Source organism: Phascolarctos cinereus, unplaced genomic scaffold, assembly GCF_003287225.1.
Source record: "Phascolarctos cinereus isolate Bilbo 61053 unplaced genomic scaffold, phaCin_HiC Scaffold_5;HRSCAF=322, whole genome shotgun sequence".
In the NCBI taxonomy this organism is placed as follows: Eukaryota; Metazoa; Chordata; class Mammalia; order Diprotodontia; family Phascolarctidae; genus Phascolarctos; species Phascolarctos cinereus.
The window spans coordinates 459875972-459896971 of record NW_027555958.1 but is presented as its reverse complement, the minus strand read 5'-3'; the positions used below and the strand labels follow the sequence as shown (position 1 = coordinate 459896971).

At 43.2% G+C, this 21000-nt stretch overlaps 1 long non-coding RNA gene across 1 annotated transcript in view; it reads right to left on the bottom strand.

Moving 5' to 3' along the window:
• LOC110212958 (uncharacterized) overlaps window positions 1–21000 on the bottom strand; it is a 94967-nt gene that overhangs the window by 17164 nt on the left and 56803 nt on the right. The gene's annotated exons all lie outside the window — the stretch shown is intronic.

Here is a 21000-nt window from a genome sequence, read left to right as displayed (position 1 = left end):
ATTCACTTCTCTCTGTGAATGTTGATTCTGCCCTTGGAACGCCATGTTCTTAAGGAGAAGGAATGTTTTCTTCTGTCTCCTAGGACAGTGTCTGGCACATAGCTGTCATTTAACCAGTGTTTGTAGATCGGTTTATTGATGAGTAGAAATAAAATATAGACCCAGTAAATACAAAGTGATCTCAAACAAACAGGGGTAGAGGACATTGAGTTAGGTGTGGCTTTGTGACCAAGGCAGTCCTTGAGCTGAACCTTGAGCTAGAGGCAAGAGGCAAGAGGCAAGGGTGAGGAGGCGAGACATTCCAGTCATGATAAAAGTCTGTACAAAGGTCTCCAGGCCAAAGATGGAAAGTGTATGAGGAACCTGAAGCCAGTCAATTTGACTGGAATGTAAAGTATATGAGAGAGATTAATATGAAATCAAGTCTTTAGACATCAGTCAATTTTTTAAAATAATATTTTATTTTTTACCAATTGCGTGCAAAGACAATTGTTGAATATTCAATTTTTTAAAATTTTGAGTTCCAAATTTTCTCCCACCCTCTACCTTCACCCTCCCTAAGACGGTAAGCAATTTCATACAAGTTACATATGTGCAATCATATCAAACATGTTTCTATATTAGTCATGTTGTGAAAGAACGGACCAAAAGAAAAAGAAAAAAAATGTGAAAAATAATATGCTTCAATCTGCATTCAGCCTTCTACAGATCTTTGTCTGGAGGTAGAGAGCTTTTTCCATCATGAGTCCTTTGGAATTGTCTTGGATCACTGCATTGCTGAGAATAGTTAAGTCATTCACATTTGATCATTATATAATATTGCTGATCCTGTATACAACGTTCTGGTTCTGTTCACTTCACTTTGCATCAGCTCTTCTAAATCTTTGCAGGTTTTTCTGCAAGCAGCCTGGTCATCATTTCTTTTAGCACAGTAGTAGTCCATTCTTATCACGTACCACAGCTTGCTCAGCCATTCCCCAATGGATGGGCATCCCCTCAATTCCCAAAGAGCTGCTATGAATGTTTTTGTGCGGCTAGTGTTCCCCTCCCCTTTTTTACCCCTTTGGGGTACAGGCCTAATAGGGGCCTAGCTGGGTCGAAGGGTATGTGAGGTTTGGTTGACTTTTGGGCAGAGTTCCAAATTGCTCTCCACAATGGTTGGATCATTTCACAACTCCATCAACAGTGATCAGCTGATTTGAAAGAGCTTTAAATGTTCGTTTTGCCTTCAGCTTTGTCTGACCATTTCCTAGCCCAAGACTCGTCTTGCGTGGATTTTTATACCAACCTTCTTTTTGGTCTCACTTCCTCTAGCCTCAAAAAGCTTAATGGGCTCCCTAGTGCCCCCCAAAAAACAAATATTTGAAGCTCTCTAAAAGCAGCTGAAGTCAGATAGGAAGGTGGCACCTCTAATAAGAGTTTATAGATGAAGGAAATGACTAGGTCTCATGTTGGATTTCATGGCACCTGCTTTCTCTTCCATTAGCATGGAGACATGAGAGTAATGAGATTGTTGGTTGTATAGTGGGAGCATTTTTTTTCTGGCATGCATATTTGGTATGCATTTTTTGGTAACATATGTTTATTGATAATGGAAAAAAAAAAGGAGCTGAAGGATCACCACCTGAGACTGATGGGACAGGACAGAGTATGGACTCACATGGCTTCATGACTAGGCCACTGGAAAATTCTCCAAGTTGGCAGAAAGTTTGTATATAAGTAAACGCCTACTCCAAGGAACCAGAAACCTATTAGAGCTGCTGTTGTTCTAGTGCAGGGGGTGGGGAACCTGGGGCCTCAAGGCCACATGTTGCCCTCTAGGTCCTCCGGGGCAGCCTTTTGACTGAGTCCAAATTATACAGAACAAATCCTTTTATGAAGGGTATTTGTTCTGTGAAGTTTGGATTCAGTCAAAGGGCTGCACTTGAGGACCTAGAAGGCCATATGTGACCTTAAAGCTGCAGGTTCCCCACCCTAGTTCTAGTGTAACGTAGGACACGGGGAATTGGTACCAGATTTTATATGGAAAGACAGAGCAGACCAAGAAGTCTCTCTCCATTTGTACCATAATGCCACCACTGTCTGACCCTTAGGTGGCAGATTATATGAAACACCAGCTTTGGCCAGGTGACTGACCTTCTCTGAGATCATCTAAAGAGGGGGAAGCTAGGTAGTGCTGTGTATAAAGCACAGCCTTGGAGTCAGGAGGACCTGAGATCAATCTGGCCTCAGACATTACTAGCTGTGTGATCCTGGGCAAATCACTTACCACTGATTGCCTCAAATAATAATAAGCCAAAGACCTGCAGTGACTCCGTAGGTTGGCTAAAGGGAAGCACCCTCATTGGGCTCTTTGAAGCCTGTGTCCAGGCTCAGCTCTCTTTGTGAGGACTTTGTGTGGTTTCTCAGGGTCTCTGCTGGGGTCTCTTGTTTCCGGGGGGTGGCTTTGGTCCAGGGGCTCCCAAGATTTAATCCCTCTGGAAGCAAGGAAAGGCAGAGGTGACAAACTGAGGGAACTGGGATGGATGAAGTGATGAGGGTTTCAGTGAGAATGGTTGAGGAAGAGTGAGGTACAGATGGATGAAGACAGATGGCACTTGTGGATGAGGATAACTGCCCCTGTGGTGAGGGTGGAATAAAAGCAAAGGTTATAGGAGTTGAGAGGGTGAAGCCAAGGTGTTTTAAGTGGGCATTGACCTCTAGATTAAAGCCCCCAAAGGGGAGTGGGGTGAAGAAGAGGACTATAACCCAGGCAGTGAATTCCTTGAGAAAGGAGGGAGAAAGACTTCCAGGCCTAAGATTGGGTCATAGGATGTCAATTTAAAATTAGAAAGAACCTCAGAAGCCATTCAGTCTGAGCCATTCAGTCCAACCCTTTCATTTTACAGGGGAGGAAAATGAGGCATACAATGGTTAAACATTCAGTCTCATGCAACTAGTAAATATCTAAGGTCAGACTTGAACCCAGCTCTTCCTGACTCCAAGCACAGGGTCCTGTCCATGATACCATACTGCTTCCTTAAGGATAGATTTGGATGGTCAACCTCAAAGGCAAAAGGGGGAGAGGGGATGGAGAGGGGGAAGGTTAGTGAGAAATGGGAGCAGAGGAACTTCTGGAAAGGGATGGAATAAAGATAAATGTACATCCCATTCCAACTGTGTAATGAGGAAAGTAGGAATGAGCAGGGGGTGGTATGAGCATCTGGACAGTCTACAGCTGGTTCCACCAAACTGGAAGGTTATACCAAGTCAGTCTTTGGGAATACACATTTCCACGTGAAGCAAATAGAAAAGTGCACTGTCGGCACATTGCAAGGAGATATAGGCAGTGTCCACCATCAACCCTGCTATAAGCCACCAACCCTGAAGTTTGCTTCTGGAACTCCCCCCAGGACTGGTAAGAATGAATCAGCTCAAGTTGGACACATGGTTATCAGAAAATTCACAACTTGTAACTGGTAAACAAAGCTTTGCCACTGAGTGGGTGAGTGACCTTCAGCAAATCACTAAATATCTCTGGCCCTCCATTTCTTCCTCTGTAAAAGAGGGTATGGAACTACATGGTTTCACTGACAGCTCCCATATGTCCCAGTCCCTTCCAGCTCTGGATGGAACCTGTGTTCCAAGACCTTTTCCAATTCTTACATTAGATTTTCTTTTTCTCCCCTTTTAAAAGATTGATGTTCATCAATAACTTTTGTTTTCACATGGCCTCAAATCCCTCCTGTGTCTCTTCCCTCTCCCCTCCCAGAGAACCATGCCATATAGCAAAATTGCTTTTTTTTAAAGGAAAGAAAAGGAAGAAAAGAGAAGAGCAAAAGTTAACAAAATTGATCAACACATCAAAAAAATATCTGACCCTATATGCAATATTGTACATTCATGACCTCCCTTCCAACACATACACACACACACATCTTAGATGCATTGATTTTGTTTATACAAAAGCCTTTCAATTTTATTCAATCAAAATTATCTATTTTTTTTAATTGCTTTCATCCCTTGTTTGGTTAAGAATTCATCATCTGCCCATAAATTTCTATTTTCTAATGTCTCTCTCTGTTATGACCTTCTGTGTTCTAACACTGTGTTCTAAAATCCCTTCTAGTTCTAATATTCTGTGTCCTAAAGTCCATCTCAGTTCCAATATGGTGAATTCTAAGGTCTCTCCCAGCCCTACCTTTGTTTTAAATTCTAATTTGTTTCTTGTTTGGAGTTGGGGGTGAGAGAAGGAAGAAGGCAGAAGGCAAATATTATTCTACTATCTACAGGCTGTTTCTAACACCCAAGGTTTTAAAAGCTTAAAGCCATCAAATGGGATTCCAGCTTCATCCTTCTTTCCTTCATTCCCGGAGTAGCCCTGGGTCCAAGAGGACACCTTGCTTTTGAGGGAAGCCTGAACTAGCACTTCAACTTCACCCCAGCTTGTGGCCAGGGCTAATGACGATCACCACGCTGGCCAAGTGGCCTCATTAGCCTTTCTAATTTGGTACCAGCTGCCTTCTTTCCGGACAAGGAACCTTTCATAAAAATGTTGTAAGTGGGGGGAAGAAAAGGCTAGATGTTTTAGGGTTATTAGGTCATAAACGTAGGATACTGATGTCAAAAGTAATTGAGTAGAACTCTGTGTTCTAAAGGAAGGATCATTAGTAAATTAATGAATTACCCTTCTGTTTTCACTACCATTCTGAGAATTAATTGTGGTTATAAATACACCTCTATTCCTTGATCAGAGGTGTTGGCATGTAAAAAAAAAATATGGAGCTGACTTTGGCTTTGAGTTCTCTAAAGGAACTTAGCAATCATCTAATAAAGCACATAAAAAAATGTTGGCCAACTAACCAATGTAGTCGAACCCTCTTATTTTACAGGTGAGGAAACTGAGGCCCAGGGAGACAAAGTGATTTTTCCAGAGGTCACATCACTATTTAGGGACAAAGCCATGACTGAAATCCCAGATATGCAGATCCCTGATTCTTGGCTCTTCCCACAATTTACCTACTTCTTGAATGTTGACTTTGGTGTACTTCAAAGGCCCTGGATTTGAAAATGTGGTTTGGAATCCTCACTTTCCCTATTAATAGCCTAACTAGAACAATAGGCCCCTTGAGGGTGAGGCCTGTTTCTTTTTTGCACTTATATCCCTGATGCCTAGAACCTTGTACATGGTAGACCCATAGTTGATATTTTTAAAATTGAGTTGAATTAAATCAAAGAGCTGGGGGTGTTTATCAAGGTCAAGACATGAGATGTGTCTTCAAATATTTAAAGTGTCACATGGCAGTCTTCTTTTGCTCGGACCCAAAGGACATTGGAGCAATGGAGGGTGGAGATACCAAGAAGCAAATTTAGTCTACATGCAAGGAGGAATTTGTAACAAATAAGAGATGTCCAAAGGGGAAATAGGCTGCCTCTGAGATTGATGAGGTCCTCATCACTGGAGGGAAGTCTGGGGCCCTGGTGACTTGCCCATGGTCACCCAGCCAACCTGTGTCAGTGGTTGGACTTGAACCCAGGTCTTCCTTGGTCTGCAGTAATCTCAATATTGGCTATGCACATTGCTTGTCATCTGAGTTTTTCCAAATTACTTACATACATTATCTCACTAGATCCTCACAACTGTCTTGTTTGGAAGGAGTTAATATTTTCCCCATTTTACAGATGATGAAACTGAGCCTCAGAAAGTTTAAGTGACTTGCTCATGGTCACAGAGCCAGTAAGTATCTAAAGAAGCATCTTTGGATCCAGGTCTTTCTGATTGTCCAGGTCAGAGCCTAATCGCTATTAAATTAGAAGGTGAACGAACTACAAAGCCTATTGAAAGGAAATCCAAGGTAACTGGATTCCAGAGAAGGGAAAGAACTGGAAGAATGGGACTAGATGAATAAGTATGAACCTTTGCCAAGCCTAGCAAAGAGTCTCCTTAAATACCTCCAGAGACAGGCAACTCATTCCTTCTTCCTTTCCTAAAGAGTGCACTAGGTATCACGCCTAAGGGATTTGCATTTGACCTTTCCCTACCTATTTGCATTTTCTAGAGGAGACGTGAAAGTGAAATTAAAATATTAAACAGCCCAGAGACTGTTGTCTCTCTCCACAGTGCTAAGGCAGAAGACAGCACCCCGGTAGCTGCCTGGGAACCAGGAGCTTGATTCTTTGGTATCTTATGTAACAAACCATATGGACCTTGAAGCTCTTATGTAATGCAGAAAAGATAACAAGCAGCAGTTTAACAACAACCCAGAAACACAAAGCACTTTCACAACAGACCACCATATGTTCTAGTGTTCCCTGACAGAGACCATCCCAACTCCTACTCCCTCACCCACGTGGATCCTCACCACAAAAACAATTTTATTACCAAGCACTTTTTTCCCAAATGGTGACAACTTTAAAAAACAAAGAAAGACCATCTGAGCTCCTCTGTGAAGAAACCAGAGTCCCAGCCACACAGCTCTGGAAAAACTAGGACGTTGAAGTAAGAGTCAGAGCACCTGGGTCCAAATCTACATTGTGGGCAGAGGTCTAGACCTGCACCCGTGAAGATCAGGGTTCAGATCACACTTCCGCAACTAGCTGTGCAACCATGGGCAAACCACTTAACTGTATTATGCCTCAGTTTCTTCATTTGTAAAACAGAGAAAATAATGCCTGCAGTCCCTATTTCACAGGGTTGTTTGACAGTTCTAATTAGCTGACGTATACAAAGTGCTTCACAATCTTCAAAGAGCTATTTCGCATCTGTGACTCAAAAACTCAAGTGGACAATCTTTGGGACCAGGATCTCATAATATAGGAGCACCAGGAGCCCAGATAATGTTGCTAGATGGTCCCAAAGCTGGATTCTTTGGAGCCTCCTTCCAATACCTTTTTTACCGTATTGTCCCTGTCACCCTCACCAAAGAATTAGACGAGGACTGGGCCCCCACAGAACTAAAGGACAGCGTGCATGCTGCTATATGGCAGTAAAACAAGATTAGGGTCACACACACACACACACACACACACACACACACACACACACACACACACCGTGATGAGCCAGCTGAAGAGAACTTCACCAAGTGATTACTGATGCTGAAATAGGCAGGCAGCGGGGTACAATGGAAGGAGTAGTGAATTTGGAGTCTGACAACCTGAATTTAGCCCCTGTGTGACCTTGATCAAGTCACAACCTCTAGGGGCCTCAGTTTTCTTAACCATGTAGTTGAGGTTTGATTAGAAGATCTCAAATGGCATTTCCATCTCTAAATCTAAAAAAAAAAAATGATGAGGTTAAACTGGGTGATATTTAAGTTGCTTCCAGATCAAATCCATAATTCCATGATCCTACTTGGAGATTGACACTGCCCCCCACCCCCCTTTCTTGCTCTTCATCTTCCTTGACTTCTGCTTTTGACCCTTCTGGCTATCCTTTTTCTTCCTGGATTCACTTCTCCCTTGTTTCCATGATGCCACACTCTCCTGGGTCTCCTCTAAATCTCTGGTTGTCCCTTTGGTACAATGACACAGCCCCTCCATCTCCTACCCTACAAATTTTTGGATTGCCCAAGCTTCTGCCTTCAGTCCTTTCTCCTCCTCCTTCATGCCCTATCCCTTTCTCATACATCACTTCGACAGTCACCTCAGCTATGATGACTCCCAAACCTGGGCATCTCCTGGATTTATCATCATCATCCCAAACAACAAAAGCATTCATCAATCGTCCCCCTCTATACTCTCCTCCCTCCTGACTTCCTCTCTGTTGATGGCCCCCCCACCCTCTGGTGTTGCACCATCTATTACACAAACACCCTGAGTTCCCTGGGCTTAAATCCACAGAGCCATCCATCATGACTTCCCTTCCCCCTGCCCCTCCCCGTCTCACAGAGAATCAGCTGCTCAGTCTTTCCCCACAGTGGGAGCCTCCTGCATTCTGCCTTCCTCTCCATTCTCACTGCCACAGTCCTCATTCAGGTCCTCACCCAGTCACTCCTGGGTGATTCTAATGGCCTTCTTTCTCATAGGTCTCCCTGCCTCCAGTCTCCTTCTCTCTCCAATTCAGCCTACACACAGGTGAAACCAATCAGTTGTTAAGCATTTCATAAGCATGGTGCTAAGTTCTGGAAATCCAAATAAAAAACCGAAAACAATAACAACCCTTGCCCTCGAGGAGTTTATATTCTAATAAAAGAGACAACACATGAATAACTAGGTATGAACAAGATATATACAGAGTAAATGGAAGATGATCCCAAAGGGAAAGACAGATGCTGGGGGGAACCAGGAAAGTCCTCCTGCAGAAGGTGGGCCTTGAGGGGCAGCTAGGTGGTGCAATGGATAGAGCACTGGCCCTGAAGTCAGGAGGACCTGAGTTCAAATCCAGCCACAGACCAAACACTTGATACTACTAGCTGTGTGACCCTGGGCAAGTCACTTAACCCCAATTGCCAAAAAAAGAAAAAGAAGGTGGGCCTTGAGTTGAGTTTTGAAGGAACACAAGGATCCTAAGATGTGGAGAAGGAAGAGCACATTCCAGGCATGAGGGACAACCAGTGCAAAGGTTTGGTGAAGGGAGATGAGGCATCTTGTTCAAGGAACATGCTCATACTCAAGAATGCTTAATGAGTCCCCATTGCCTCTGGAATGAAGTCCAACTTCCTCAGCTTGGCCCTCAAAACCTTCCGCCTCTCGCCTCCCTTGTCTCCTATTGTCTTACGTGAACTCTCCGCTCCAAATGAGCCAGCTCGCCATATTCAATTTACAGCTTGCTCTTTCCTGCCACAAAGTCATTCTTCTGCTTGTATCCCACCCCCCATGGCTCCCCACCAATGTTGTATATCCAGAACCTAGGCTTACTTCAAGATGAACCCACTACCTGCTCCAGGAAACCCTCACTGACTAGGCCAGCCAAAAAGTAGAGTCTCCTTCCTTTGAACATGTTCTGGGCCCTTGGCACAGCCTGCCCCTGGTCATAACTTTCTGGTTGTACTTTGCAGCTTATGATGGTCTTTCTTCATGACAGGTGGCAAGCATAAGGAACACAAGGGTTTCCATCCCCACTGACAAAGGTAGAAAATGGAGGCTCAATGCTCTGTCTCCCTTCTGCCACCTTTCTAGGGAAATTCTGAGAGAAGGAATAGAAAGACGAGAACATAAGGTCATAGATTTCAAAGCCTCTTTGAAGGTCATTTAATCCTACCATACACACACATACACAAACATTTTACAGAGAAGGAAACTGAGGCTTAGAAAGGGCAGTGGCTTCCCCAAAGTCACCCAGGATGGGAATAGAGCTTCACACCCACGGCGTCTTGTGCCAAATTCAAGAAATACAAAACACTGAGATGCTGAACTTGGAGTGTCAGTCCCACTTGGATTTCTAAAAGCACTTTCTTTCTCTTTTTTTTTCTCTTTCAACAGCAGAACAACTCGTGTCTTCACAACACACTGCAACAAGCTGCTTGCCAGTATGACTAAAACTGCCCACCAGGAAGCTTTGTGAAGTCCAAACAGGAAAAAAAAAAAGTATATCTAGGAATCTTGGAACACAGGGGAGTGCCTGGTGAAAGTGTGGCCTGCAATGAGAAGTTCAATACCCGGGCTTCGCATCTGACTCATTACATCCTCTGTTGTTCGGTATTCGTTCTCAAAGAGAACCAATGACGTCACGAGGGTGATGTCTCGACTTGTGCAGGAATTGGATTGAAGTGAGGCAGAGCTGGGCAAAATCATCAGCCTCACTCTCTCCTCCAGAATCCTTGGAGTCCAGCGGAGGACAAAAGTCAAGAAGGTTGCAGTGGCCCAGCACCTCCTCTGAAGAGCATCTCTGAAGTCAAGCCGACCTGAGCCTCTGCGCAACCCAGCAACCAGGGAGAAGACGACGTGTCAGCCGGCGCTGGAGACTACAAGCCAGTCATGGAGCCCTGGGCGATGCCCTCGTTGTTCCGTAATTCTGTGGCAAGCTTAAAGGAGTTCAAACTCTTAAAAAAATTGTGCCTTTTCTGCCTGTGTGTCTGGGGGGACCCCAGGTCTTCTGCCACTTGTTTTGGGTCTCCCTCCTTCTGTCCCCTTTTTAAACTTCTCTGTCTCTCTCTTACTCTGTATGTCTAGATCTTTGTCTCTGTCTCTCTGTTTCTATCTCACTGTCTCTCCCCTTCTCTCTGTCTCTCTCTCTTTCTGTCTCTCTCTGTCTGTCCCTGTCTGTCTCTGTCTCTGTCTGTCTGTCTCTCTCTCTCTCTCTTTCTCACTCTCTGTCCCTGCTCTCCGTTTCTGTCTCTCTGGGTCTCTTTGTGTGTGTATGTATGTCTCTGTCTTCCTATCTCTGTCTTTCTCTGTTCTGTCTGGCTATTTCTGTCTGAGGAGGGAAGAAAGAAAAGATGAAGGAAGGAAGGAAGGAAGGAAGGAAGGAAGGAAGGAAGGAAGGAAGGAAGGAAGGAAGGAAGGAAGGAAGGAAGGAAGGAAGGAAGGAGAAAAGAGAGAGAGAGGAAGTAAGGAATGAGAGAAAGAGGGGGAGGAACAGAGGATAGGAAGGAGGGAAGGAAGGAAGGAACAGAGACAGGGAGGAGAAAAGAAAGAAAAGAAGGAAGAGAGGGAGGGAGGGAGTGGGAAGGAAGGAAGGAGGGAAGGAAGGAAGGAAGGAAGAAAATAAACATTTTTAAGTGCCTCTTATGTGTCAGGCACTATTTTAAGATTTTTATAAACCTCATGATAACCCTGAGAGGTAGATGCTCTTAATATCCCCATTTTACAGTTGAGGAAACAGAGGCAGACAGAGGTTAAGTGACTTGCCCAGGGTCATTCAGCTAGCAAGTGTCTGAGACTGGATTTGAACTCGGTCTTCTTGACTCCAGGCCAAGTACTCCATGCACTCTGGTTTCCCCTACATGCCAAGTGTCCTTCCAGCTCTAAATTCCTATTCCTGTTACCCTAATCCTTTTTCCTTTGGACAATGCTTCAGAGATGTGAAGGTTGCCATGGGCCCTCCCCACATTTTCCCTTCTGCTAGTCCATTATTTCCAGGTCATTCTCACCATCCTGGTTGCCCTCTCCCAGACATGCTGCAGCTGGCCAATGTCCTTCCTAAAATGCTACGTACAAAACAGAAGCCAGTACTCTACATGAAGTCTGACCAAGACAGAGAAAAGCTCCTTGGTCCTAAACTCTCTCTCTTTTAATAAAATCCAAGATGGTATTAACTGTTTTAATTGCCACTTCACTCTACCTATACTTGCTAAGTTTGTGGTCCATTAAAACCTGCAGATCTTTTTCACAATAGGACCTGAGGCCCAGAGCAGTTGTGACTTTACCAAGGATCTTAAAGGTTATTGAACAGGATTAATGTCTACGGCCTTTAAAATAACCAGAGTAGTCAATTTGCCCTCATTCAGTCTGAACTACTTAATGGTTAAGACAGACACTTACTGATGAACCCATCAAAGAATCATATCATTTTAAAACTGTAAGGTAAAGTAAATTGCCCAAGGTTACATCAAAATAAATAATAATATATTATATTATATTATATTATATTATATTATATTATATTATATTATATTATATTATATTATATTATATTATATTATATTATATTATATTATATTATATTATATTATATTATATTATATTATATTATAATAATACATAATTGTTATATATTATATTATATATAATTATATAATATAATATATTTGATATTGTTTTCGATATTATTATATACAATATAATAATGATGGTGATGATGATGATGATATATTTTTATGTTTACAAAGCAGTTTACATACATCTTATTTGATACTCATAACAACTTGGTAGATGCCACAGACATTATTTTCTTCATTTTAAATGTTGGCACACCAAAGCTAAAAAAGAAATCAAGGGATCGCTAGTTTGTAAGTATCTGTGATGGAATTTGAACCCAAGTCTTCCTGAGGCTAACATTCTAACAAGGCCTCTGTCTCCAAATTGAACCACCCTCTGTCCATACACCCCCAGTTTTTGAGCTGGATAAAGGACCCTGAGAAATGTTGGAATTAGTACAAAGTTCAAAAGATAACTAAGATGAAAATGGGGAAGAGAAATAAGGTCTTATCAATTCTCATTGGTTTTGTGTTTTTTTTTCTTTATTCCAACCACTTCCCTGCCACCAGCCAGTTGAGTGATCTGAGCAAGTCACCAACTCTCTGTGCATCTTCTTTAAAAAAAAATCTGTAAAATGGGGATAATAATACATTCCGCACTCACCTTACAATGCTGTTGGGTCTATAAAGAAGAGTCCAATGTTAAAGCACTTTGAAAAGTTCAAGGCACCATGCAGATAAAAGTATCTGGCCAGGGCTAAGTATTTGCACATTCCACCTACCTTGGGGGTTGGGCAGTTGCTGAGTTGAAGACCAAGGCTGGTAGAAACTACAGAGGGGCCATTTGTTAGTCCAATCAATGCAGTTTTGTCTCTAGTTACTGAAGAATAATGACCAATAACATCTGAATGAGCATTTTCTTCAAATCCTTTCCAGTTCTGACAAGACAGTACCACAGTCCATTTGTTCAGGGTCCACAGCAGTAAACAGTCGATCCTTTGGCCCTAAATCACCGTCACCAATGGGTGGGTTCCTTCTAGATTACGCTCTCTGCTGACCCTAGAGTTGCTAACCCAACAATGAGTAGTCTATTTACAGGAGAATGAATTAGGAAATGTTAAGATTCCCAAGGACCTTAGAACATAGAACAAAGGATGTGAGAGTTAGAGTGAGCTTTTGACACAAAGCATTAGAACATACAATGTTAGGGCTGTAGGAAACCTGAGAACATGGATTGTAAAAACATAGGACATGAAATGCCGGCGCTAGAAGAGGGCCCCAGAATACAGAACATTAGGATGCAGAATGTCAGAGTTGAAGAGGACTTTAAAACAAAGAAAATTAGAACATGAGTGAACACAGAATAATGGAGGTGGAAGGAATGTGAGAACACAGAATGTTAGAACATAGAGTGTTAAAGCTAGAACGAGACTTAGAACAGAGAATAATAAGACATAGACTATAAAAGCTGGAAGGTAACATAAAATAGAACATCAGATCTGGAAGGTCCTTGAGAACATAGAAAGTTAGAACTGGGAAGAACCCAGCAACACAGAACATAAAGACATAGGATTTTTGAGCTAGAAGGCACCTTGGAGAGCATGTATTTCAACTCCTTAATTTTAATAAAGAAGAAACTGAATCCTAGGGAAATGATTTTCCAAAGGTCCCCTGACTTCCATGACAGGACCCTTTCTACTACACAAAGAATATTATGTTTAATTTGACATCATAGGACCATACATTTAGCCAGTCATCAAGGATTTAAGTGCTACTATGTGCCAGGCACCGTGCTAAGCACTGGGAATTCAAAAAGAGGCAAAAGACAGTCCCTGCCCTCAAGGAAGTCATAATCTAATAGGAGAGAGATCATAAGCAAACAAATGCATACAACAAACTCTAAGCTAAATAGGACATAATTTAAAGAGGGAAAGCACTTGAACTAAGTGGGGGTGGGGAAGCCTTCTTGTAGAAGATTAGATTTTAGTTGGGACTTAAAGGAAGCCAGGGAGGTCAGCAGTTGGAGTGGAGGACAGAAAGCCTTCCAGGCATGGGGGACAGAAAGGCCAGGAGGAGAGAGATGGAGAATCTTGTTCATTGAACAACTAAGAGGTCAGTGTCGCTGGCGATGCACAATTCATCACCAGCCATGGTTTTTAAAAGACAGAAGCAAGAGCAGCAATAGATGAGCTTTATGGGACAGCCCTATGATAACAGTGTCAGAATTAGCTGAGGATGTCAATGTAATACTTCAAGTACCAATGACTTCTTTAGCATGCCTACTCCTGTCACTGGTATAGATTGCAACTGTCCATATTCTAGCAGATTAAGCTTAAGGGTTGCTGAAGCAGAAAAATCTTCCCCTTGCGGGTCCCAACCTCAGCTAGATTGCCTTTCAGAAAATACATATAACATTTGTCATCTGTCCATAACTCAGAATTTTTCCATCTTAATGGCTATTAGCATAGCCATTGGGAAGCCTCACCTCAGTCTCATACCTTGCAGCCCCTTCCTCTGACTTCCTGATTCTTCCCAGAATCTCTGTTTTAAGGAAAGCGTCTTGGCCAGGTCTGTCTTCCATTGCTCTACTCCACTCCAGACTCTGCGGACTGTTTGTCTCTCTTACAGGTACCTTCCTCCTCCTCCAGTGTTTCCCCTACTTGTCAGCTCCCTTTTGGGTATTGTCTTCCCCCTTTGGAATCTAAGCTCCTTGAGGGCAGGGATTGACTTGTTTTTTGCTTGTATGCGGATCCCTAGCTGCTCAGCACAGTGTCTAGCACGTCACAGGTGCTTAATAAGTGTTTACTGATTTGACCAATACTTCACAAGCATTCTCTTCAAGAAAAGAATGAGAAGATGCTGGCCCTGGTGAGCACTAGTAATACAATTTTCAAAATGAAATTGACTATATTTTAACAGTCAGGAAATGACTCATCAATGATGTGGGAGTCATTCTGGTGGCAGCTGCCTGCATACAGTCAGACCCCCAACTTGGTAGAGCAATGATCAAAAGAGATATCAAGCTGGAAGAAAGAATAAAAATTGGGGGGAGGGGAGATACAGTATGCAACTAAAACAAGTCAAACCTGGTCATTATAAAGTATTTATCGAGTTTGGCAAAATGGGACATGGACCAAAGGACATAACACTCAGTACAATTATCTCATACTGAATTTAGAGTGATAGAGACTGGGCCAGTGATTTTATTTGTATAGGAACTATGTATAGGGAATGACTATTTGTATATGGAAGGAGAAAACTCCTTGCATCAATGAAGATGACCACCTTCTCTACAATTTACAGTTTTAGACAGTTGCCAGAAGCACTGAGAGGTTTAATCAGTTTCCCATAGTCACACAGCCAAACTCGAAGCCGAGTTTTCTTGCTACAAAGTTGGCTTTCTATCTACTTTGTCATGTTGCTAAATGGATTTAACCAAATCAAATCAATTTTGAAAATGAGGACACCAAAATACTATAAAAACCACCATGGTCAGCAAGCACTTGGCTTGTTGGCCAAGGAAAGAGATAAGGCAGCCAATGGCAATGCCACTTTGTACTATATGCTTCTTTGTGTTTGTATGCTTAAAGCCACAGAGAAAAGGACAATCATGAGCAGCTTCATAAAACAAAGGGAAGTAGTGGAGGGTAAAGCCAGTTTAAAGAGTCTCTTAAGCCAATTTATCCTAAGGACATTTAAGAATGAAGGTGAAAGAAGGACAAGGAAAAGACAAAAGCCTGAAAGGCTCTACAAGGGTTTTTACAACAAACTTCTTTTTTGTTCCCAAGAACAATAGGACCTCAACACTGGGACCCTCATATCCCTGTCCCTCACGTGCTTAGAGAAGAAATATAAATGGCACTCAAGAGAACTAAAATGGGAAAAGATAGATTAGCAAAGCAGAGAAACATACTGGAGGTGACCTAGATGTGATGGTATTGGGGGAGAGGGGGTGATTTTCAAAGTATCTGAAGTATGGGAAAATTTCAAAATCCTGAGAAAACTTTGAACCTTATTACTCCCTACCCTCAAACACAACCAAGAGAGCATCAGTAACTATCATCCTCTATACTTATTTTCCCATTTATATAAATTATTTATGAGAATGATCAATGATATAGATAGCTATGTAGAGATACAAACAGAGAGATGATAGACATAGATAGATAGATAGATAGATAGATAGATAGATAGATAGATAGATAGATAGATAGATGGATGGAGCATTTATTAAGTACTTATTATGTACCAAATACTATGCTAAACACTGAAGATACAAAGATCAGTCTAGGATTTAGTACATGATAGAGGATATCTTTAACATCATGTAATTGACTGAAGGATGTAGAGAATACAAGATCCCATTGTTTGGTGCTCAAATGGATCTGTGATCTTACCAATTTTAGAAATTCTCTCCCATAATGCTGATTACCACTGATCACTGCCAGTTCATCCTGTGGGATTCTCATCAAGGTCTTCCCAAATATTTGCCACAATGTGTATACTCCACATAGTGGAGGCTTTCCTCACTTTCTCCCAACATCTCCACAAGGGTATCAGTGGAGCCCTCTGGGTATCCATTAGCTTATCATCCCTTGTTCTCTCCAAGTGACCAGTCCATCTTCTCTTTCTATCAGAGAATTGTCCAATGACACCCTTACCTCCTCTTCTTTGGAGTTCCTTTGTGATTACATGTTGTAGCTTGCCCCCTCTTACCAGGCACGATTCTGTTGTCTTCTATGTGATGTTCATCTCAAGCTTTTCAGAAGCATCAGTGTTCAAGATCTCACTGTCATTCAGCAGCACTAGTGAAATATTATATTGTAATAAAAAGATAAACCTTTGTTTTCCTGAGAAAGTTGGGGTCAATAAAAGTTCTTTGAGTTCCAGATTTCTCTCTTTCCCCTTTTCAACTCAGGGCTCAGCTCATTGTCCATCTGCATCTAAGATCCCATCATATTTGTTATTTTTTTATAATTAAAAAACATACATATACAATTCAGTAAATAAGACACTGCCTTAAATGTGTATTTTCAGTAAAATGTCTCTCATGTGTACATCACAGTTATTTAAGATTCCTCAGAAGATACACCAGAGATAACCTTGTTTGAAGATCATTAATGTCAAAAAACATACAAAACAGGAATATGAATGGAATGCTCACTAAAGGTGTGTTTACCACTGTCATGGGAGAAATCCCAGTTGAAGAGGGATTCCCTATAGTTGGTATAGCTCTAGTCGCTCTTGGCTCAGTGGATAGAGTGCCAGATCTAGACTCAGGAGAACTCATCGTCATGAGTTCAAACCAGCCTCGGACACTTACTAGCTGTGTGACCCAGGGCAAGTTACTTCACCCTGTTTGCCTCAGTTTCCTCATCTGTCAAATGAGCTGGAGAAGGAATGGAAAACCACTCCAGTATCTTTGCCAAGAAAACCCCAAATGGAGTCCCAAAGAGCCAGACACAACTGGAAAACAACTGAACAGCCAGTCTTGATTGCAGAGAGCATTGTATTGATGGTGGCAAGCCCCAGAATGAGATCTATCACCACTCCAAAGAGTTTGGTATAACTACCACCCAGGACAAATGAAATGAACAAAGAATGTCTATTGCTCAGAGTGGGACAAGCCATTGGGCAGGCAGCTGGTCAAGCTCATCCAGCAGGGATTATATGTTGGATGAGATGAACACTGTAACATAGGCAAGTTGGGTCTGGAACTGGACAGGAAAAACCCCAAGCTTCTTCCTGGGGGTGAGGCAGGAAAGGTCCATTTTCTGTAATACGAGTATTCTTTCCAAGTTATTTTAAGACTTCCAGAGGCAGAACTTTTCAGTCTGCAAAGGATTGAAAAGGGGTATCTCCCAGAGAGGCAACGAAGAGGCACGTGACATGGAGAGAGATGGCTATGGCCCGTTACAATCAGGGGAAAGCAGAATAGAGCTCATCATCAAAGAAATAAGTGAAAAACAAAATGGGCTGGTTACATGGCAAAAATGAAAGATAACTGGTTAGGGTCAAAGCGTTCCTGGATATTCAATGTCAAAATAAATTGAGGAAGGCACCTAAGTTGGGTGGGCCCCTGGGGGCAAATTTATGGGAGTATATGGGCATGAATGGGTAGAAATCAGCATGAATTCAGATGGACCATATCAACGAGAGCAGAGACCATAAGACCAGAGATCTAGACCTGGAAGGGACCTTACAAGTCATTTAGTCCAATCCCCTTATTCAGATGAGGAAACTGAGGCTTAGAGAGATTAAGTGACTAGACTAGGGTCACATAACCTAGATTTGAACCTAGGTCTTTTGACTCCAAATGCAGCATTCTTTCCACTTTGTCCTTGTTCAGTCATTTCAGTCATTTCAGTCGTGCCCAACTCTTCATGACCCCATTTGGGGTTTTCTTGGCAGAGACCCTTGAGTGGTTTGCCATTTCCTTCTTCAGCTCATTTTACAGATGAGGAAATTGAGGCAAACAGGGTTAAGTGACTTACCCAGGGACACATGGCTAGTTAAGTGTCTAAGGCCGGATTTGAACTCAGGTCTTACTGACCCCGGGCCCAGCACCCTATCCACTGCGCTACAGAATGTGTGTGTGTGTGTGTGTGTGTGTGTATGTATGTATGTATGTATGTATGAGTACATGTGTAGACATGTATGTCTGTGTGCACATGTTTACGTGCTGTGTATGTGTGTGCGCGTTTATGTATACATACACATATATCATGTTTAGATCTCTATGTACATATTTAATTCCCTCCCCCCAACCCCCTTCCCCAAAAGTAGAATGTCAGCACCTCAAGGGCAGCGTTGAATTCAGTTGACTAGTCTTCTGTTTGCCCCCTCAGGCTTCTCCCTGCTCCCTGAATCCTAGGACACCTGGGACAACAGAACTTTAAGCTCCCAGAGGATGGGCCACTTGCACAAAGGGCCAAGTTGGCCAGCCCGGAGAGGAGTCAGACACCCCACTAAATAGCCACACATCCCAAGGTCTGGCTGTGGACACTACCTGGACCCTCCTCACATTCAGGGCTTCTTCCTTGCCCTGCCACAGCCCAACCTCACCTGCTTATCAGAGCCAGAATCAACTCCCCACCCACAGCCTGTCTCCTCTATCAATTGTGGGCTTACCTGAACTGGTAAGGAGCTAGTCCCAGACTCCATTTGCCCTGAACTTGACCCTTCCCCTCCCTTTTCCTGGCCCAGAGCAACCTGACATCCAGACAGTCCTTCCCGTGTCATGGCCCACCCTAGTCTAGCAAGACTCACCCAAAAAAATCTTCCTCATTAAGTAGTAAGCTGCTTGTCACTACAGGAAACCAAACAGGAGACTGTATGACCACTAGTTGGGGGTGTTCTAGAGGGGATTACTGAGGGGGAGGGGAAAGGGACTTAAACCAGATGACCTCAAAAGACCTGTCCAGCCAAGCATCTAGTGGCCCCACCCTCCTGCTGCCCTCCAGAACTGAAATCTCCAGCACCCACTGATCAGCCCCACCCCACCCTTCCCCAGTCACTTGGCCCAAAGACTCATTCCAGACACCCACCCACCACAGGTCCCCAGGGATAGTCCCTTATCTCTACCCAGTTCCCTCCACACACAAGCCTTTCCATCATTCAATTCAACATTTACTACAGGCCTGTTCCCTGTAAGGCTTTCTGCTGGGTCCTGAAGGTACAATGACTATAAGGAAATAATTCCTGCCCTCAGAGAGCTTATTTAATACCCACCCCAAGTTATACCAGGATTATACAGAGGAGGAGGAGGAGGAGGAGGAGGAAGAGGAAAGGGCCAGAGGCTAGATGTCCTATAGGGGTCATGGGGGATGGGATCTGGACCCCTAAATGAAAAGACCTTCAGTCCTTTCCAATACAGTTTCCCCTAGATTTCAGCAGTCCAGATCCCTGGCATTTGCCTGAGGCATCTGGCACATCCCAGTTTAAACCTTTCAACTGCCCTTTCACTGTGGCTCTCCAGCCACTTCACTCCTTTCATTGTCTGCACCTGGCCCACCCCAGGCTACTTGCCACTCCTTAATCCCATCCAGATCTTCCCACAGTCTTTCTGTATAAAAGTACCAGTTTCACCCCCATTAAATCACACAGATTCTTAGAATCTCACCCACCTAACCGTGAAAGAAGGCCTGAGAGGTTGAATTCTTTTGAGGCAGACCCACCCTGTACCCTTGAATTTTGGGGTTCCTAGCACCCTAAACCACAGCAAAGGGAGCCCATTTTGACTAAAAGAGAGAGTATGTGAAGGGCAGGAATATGAAATTAAGACTAGAAAGGCAAGCAGAAGCCAGACAGTGAAGTAATCTAAATGCCAGGGTAAAGATGCAGCTAGGTGGCATCATAGACAGAGACAGTCTTGGAATCAGGAAGATCCAAGTTCAAAATCTGCCTCAAACACTTATTATGTGATCCTATGCAAGTCATTTAATCTTTCATCCTCGATCCTATAAAATGGAGAAATGGATCCCATAAAATGGAGAAAATAATCACAGGTAATCACTGATGTTTTTGAGGAGGGTATTGACTTGGGGATCTCATGCCTAGATTCTCTTTGTGAACTCCCCCTTGTCCATTGCACTGATCAATGACTTCCTCCTTGGGCCCACCATTTTGGGAAGGACCCCAGTCGTGGTTCTGTTGACTCACACCTGGATTCTGCTTCCAAACTCCTCCTCTTCTAACTCTCCCTGGGCCCCACCCCATTTCTCAGTGCTCTTCCCAGGTTGTTCCCTAAGGGCAGCGACTGTCTCCCTAGCTTCAGCTTGTATCCCCAGTGCTTATCAGCATTCATGGAGCATAGTAAGCACTTAGTAACCAATGTATCCATTCGTCTATATATCTAGCTACCTCTGTGTTTTAGAAATATCAGGTTAGCAGCTATGTGGGTGAGGGGTTGGAGAGAGTTAAGAATGGGAGAGCAGTTAGAAAGCCATGGCCATAGTCCTGGTAGAGGTGATGGATGCCTGAATGAGACTGGTCATAGGGCTCGGATCTTCTCAGACTGGGGGCTATCTATGTTCTGGCACTGAAGGTTATCTCTAGATTCTAACCATAGTGCAGTGGAAAGAGTGCTTGGCTTGGAGTCTGAGGATCTGAGGTTGAGTGCCAGCTCTGCCATTTAGCACAGTATGACCTTGGACAAGTCACTTCTTCTTCTGGGATCTCTGTTTCCCCATCTGCAAAAACTGAGAGTTTTTAGCTGACCTCTGGGCCCTGTGATCTCATGAACTCTGGATGAGTAGATCAATTTAGACCCTCACTCAAGGGGGCTGCCCCTACTCACCTTCTGCCATACTGATGCACCTCTTCCCATCAATTCCCCACCAACAATTCAAACCACATGATGAAGGCCTTCTTCTGGGGCCTCTTAATGTGTCACCAATGCATATATTCATACTATGCACCTATTGCCTCTCATTCTCCATGT